Here is a 4,496-nt window from a genome sequence, read left to right as displayed (position 1 = left end):
TCACCTGCTCATACTCAGCTGGCATTGCCTAGGGGTGGTGCTGCCCAGAGTGCCCTGAATCTGCATATATCAACGGGCAATAAAGACAGTCCCCCCAGAGACATGCCCACAGGCTAATCCTGTGGTAATCCCCAGTTAGAGCTCTCCTCTCAAATGATTAGGCTGCCAACTGACAGAGCCAATCAGGACAGCCACCATGTCTGGCATAAAGACAATTCTTTACAAATGCTGTTGGCCGGCTTCCTTCTTTCCTTCCTTGCTCCTTTTTTATCTTCCTTCCTTCTCCTTCTGTCCTCCCTTCCTCCCTTTCTCCCTTCCTCCCTTCCTCCCTTCTTTCCTTCCTTCTCCTTCTGTCCTCCCTTCTTCCCTTCCTCCCTTCCTCCCTTCTTTCCTTTCTTTCTTCTTTCTTCTTTCCTTCCATCCTTTCTTCTTTTTTTTCCTTCTTTTCTTCCTTTCTTCTTTCCTTCCATCCTTCTTTCTTTCCTTCTCTCCTTCCTTCCTTCTTTCTTCTTTCCTTCCATCCTTCCTTCTTTCTTTCCTTCTTTCCTTCCATCCTCCCTTCTTCCCATCCTTTTCTTCCTTTCTCCCTCCTTCCTTTTTCCCTTCCTCCTTCCTTCCTATAATTGGCAGTTCACTTCTTACACTTTAATATTAAATCTTTTTTGACATTTTGAAACAAAAAAGTTTTCATCCACCATTCTGCAAGTATTTTCCCCATGTTTTGATCCTTCCCTTTAATTGGTGGTAGATTTTTTCCCCTTAGATATATCAACTTTAAATGTTTTATAGTAAAATCTGTTTATTAAAGCTTCTTTATTTTTACAAAGTATTCAAGAAAGACCTTACCATCTCCAAACTATAAAGTTTATCTCCGGCCGGTGCTGTTTTCCTGCATGGATTGTAGGCCAGCTTGCAATGCACAGCTAAACAGTGTCAAAAATACAAAAGGAAAAAAGAAAAGGAAGGGAGATTGATAGGAAACAAGAAAAGAGAGGAAGAGAAGGGACAGAGTAGGAAAGCTGAAGAGAAAGGTGTGATGTTTGAATAGGTTTGGCCCCCACAGACTCATATGTTTTAATGCTTGGCTCACATGGAGTGACACTATTAGGAGGTATGACTTTATTGGAGGAAGTGCATCACTGTGGGGGCAGGCTTTGATGTCTCCTATGCTCAAGTTACTCCCAGTGCATGGGGCAATGGGCTATGCACAGACAGTCTGGTCTCCAGTCCAGCTGAGGTGTGGAATGCCAGTACTCAGTGGTGGTAATTCCCACCTACATGGGACGGTAGGCATTCCCTCATGTTTCCTGGATCCCTGGCTCCTGTCAAAGTTATCACCCCCACGCCCCCCACAGGAGAAGCTGTGGCTAGTAGTCATGTAGACAATGTCCCAAGCTTCTGACCTTCAGGCTAGACTCCTCCCAGTTACCTAGCAACAACAAGATAACAGCCCACCATAGGGGCTGCTTGGCCCCTCCTCACTCTCTTACTTGCTCTCCTTGCTCTCTCTCTTTAACCTCTTACTCTAGCCTTTCTTCTCTCTCCTTTTCCCCTTTTTCTCCTCTTGGCCATGGCCTGTCTCTCTCTCTTTCTACTTTTCTTTTGCCCCCTGCCTTTCTACAATAAAGCTCTAAAACCATAGACTGTCTCTGTTCATCAAGGCCTGCTGTGCTTGGATAGGATAGGTTTTCTTCTAATGAACCGCTTCTAATCTCCCAATGGAAGGCCTTCCTGTGCTCCAGCCATGGACCAGACTAATAACTCTTGCCTGCATGGGAACCTCTCTCCCTCTGCCCCCTCTCCCGTAACTCTGGAACCAAAAGTGTTGCCCCAGGGCCTCTGGTATCAGGGGTTGCCCCTTGTCCATGACCCTGTCGAGTGGGGTCAGTGGCTTAGATGCCTACCTGAGGCCGAGTGGAAAGTGTCTGGCCGCCCTCCCACGTCTGCCTGCCCAGAGCACAGGAGAAACTCTGGAGGGACGTGGGATCTTCCCCTACCTCCCCTCCTTCCCCAACACCCCGACAGCCCCACACCAGTGTGGTACACAGTCTCCCTCCTGTTTTGTCTGCAGAACTCCTTGTAGTTCCTCCCACACCATGGCTGCCTGCACACTGCTATGATTCTCATCACAGTGATAATGGAATAAACCTCTGACACTGTAGCCAGACCCCATTAAACATTTTCTTTTATAATAATCATCCTGGTCATTGTGTCTCTTTCCAGCAATAGAAACACTAAGACAGAAGTGTAGTCATGTTATATAGAGAATCAAATACTTAAATACATGAGAGAGCTTAGAGCAAGGAAGCAGTCCTATGCAGGAGGGACATAGGAGTCATTTCCAGGAGGGACAGCACTGTGTAATGAATGCTGTAACTTCTTCTACTCCTGTGGTTCTCAACCTTCTTAATACTGGACCCTTTAATACAGTTCCTCATGGTGTGGTAACCCCAACCATAAATTTATTTTGTTACTTCATATATATAATTTTGCTACTGTTATGAATCATAATATAATTATCTGATATGTAGAATATCTGATATGTGGCCCCTGTGAAAGGGGCATTTGACCACCAAACGGGTTGTGTCACACAAGGTGAGAACAACTGTTGTCCTTCTGCACTTGGGTGGTGTGGGGAAAGAGAGTTTGCTACCAGAGGCTCTCCCGAGCAATCAGTATAGGGGATTTTCCCTCTAGGACCCAGGATGGAGATGTAGGCTACGGGGAAGGAGTCTCAGGCATTGCACAATGTGAATGATGGGATTACAGCAAGAAAAAGAAGAGGATGACCCAGACATTCCAGTCCCTCTCTCTGTTTCCCTGGAGTCAACTACCCATCCCCAGCCTGGCCTCACCCTCTCTGTGAACCTTGGAGAGTACCCTCAGGTTAGACTTTAAATGTTGACTTCAATTCTTCCCTTTCCTTCTTTCCTCTTTCCTTCCCCCTCTGGCATGAATGAGCTCAGGTTTTGATCTCAAGGTGTAGACTTAAGCTTCTGATCCTCCTGCCTCCACTTCTTGAGTTCTGGGGTTACAGATATACATCACGCCCTCTGGTTTATGCCGTGCTTGGGTTCAAACCCAAGGCTTCAGGAATGCTAGGCACATGCTCCATCCCCAGCGCCATGCCCTTCACCACACTACAGGCTGACATCAATCTACCACATAGGCCTGAGCATATCCCTCCCCGAACAGAACCAGACTTTTCAGTGCATATTACTGGACTGGGAGCAAAGTATTCATCTTCTCCCAAAGGCTTGTGTGTATCCCTCTCTAGCTAGAAGGCCTGCCCTGCATGTTTCCTGGGTTCAAATACTACCTTTCTTATGCCTTCCCAGGCCCCATCTTCTCATATGTCATATTTCACCAAATGTTGAAAGCCAAAAAGACTTTTACTTCATGTGATGTTTTGAATGAGAATGGTACCCATAGATCATATGTTTGAATACTTGGTCCTTGTTCAATGGCAGTGTATGGGAAGGTAGAGAGGAAATTTCTGGTTTCTTTTGGAGACTCAATTGTGTCCTGTGATGTTTTTCTGGATGCTGTCTTACGAGAGGATGTTTTGCTGAAGCAGACACGAGAGGTTGTTTTGCTGAGACGGGCACATGAGAGGATGTGTGATGTTTGGAAAGAGTAGAAGTAGAACCCAACAGACAGTGAAGGAGGCTCTTGCATTAGTTTGTCTTGCCACACTTTGCTGGACTTCACTGATCTTCACTTGTGACTTCTTAGAGAGAAATGAGCCAAAGAACCTCTCATGGTATTCCAGCTGCTTCTTGCCACTCCCTTGGACTCGTGCCATTGTGGCGAAGCTTCATGGTCTCTTCCGGATCAAGCCACTGCTGATTCGTGTTTGGTGTTTTGGACTAGACTGCTAATATCCTGACAACAAAGAATGGAATGGCCCCAAAGAACTACTTCTAGGCAGGTCCCCATCCTCTTGTCCTGTTAACTATTTTCTCCCCTACATTTTGTCAGTGAGCTAGAAGGGCGGGTGGAGCACTTAAGAACCCTTATTAAAGGTGGTTTTGAAAAATCTAAGCCTACGGGAAGGATTAGGAGATTTGGACTTGTTGAGGGACATTTGTCACTGAGGACAGGCTTTAGATTGCAAAAGCCCCCTACCCCAGAGGCATTCCAGGTGGGGTTGCTGTGTCACCTGTGCATTAGTAGGTGGCAGAGAGGAGAAAGTCTATGTCTACGCTCGGTGTTCTGACCTAGGAACATCTGAATTATTAGCAGTCTATCATTCCCTGAAAAAAAATCTAGCCTGAGACAACCACCAGTCTGGTGCCAGGGGACCCACACAGGGAGCTAGCCTGAGATGACCAGCAGTCTGGGCACAGGGAGGCCCCAGTGGCTCCCGGGACTGGGAGCAAGCCAGACACTAGAACCCCACCTAGAACTGAGAGTCCCAGATAGGAGTGAGCTTGAGACAGATGACCTTCACGTGGGGCTACTTGGGTGGGTCAGGTAAGGAGCAAGCCCTAGAT

The 4,496-nt window shown here is 46.8% G+C and overlaps 1 non-coding gene across 1 annotated transcript; it reads left to right on the top strand.

The window, feature by feature from the left end:
• Positions 1-4,123: 4,123 nt before the first annotated feature.
• On the top strand, positions 4,124-4,254 carry LOC115064321. Its single transcript, XR_003844160.1, has one exon. It is a non-coding gene; the product is annotated as a small nucleolar RNA SNORA17 (small nucleolar RNA).
• Positions 4,255-4,496: the final 242 nt, after the last annotated feature.

This window comes from Mus pahari, chromosome 6 (genome assembly GCF_900095145.1).
Source record: "Mus pahari chromosome 6, PAHARI_EIJ_v1.1, whole genome shotgun sequence".
Lineage (NCBI taxonomy): Eukaryota > Metazoa > Chordata > Mammalia > Rodentia > Muridae > Mus > Mus pahari.
Note: the sequence above shows the minus strand (reverse complement) of the source record. Positions and strands in the feature narration are given on the sequence as shown.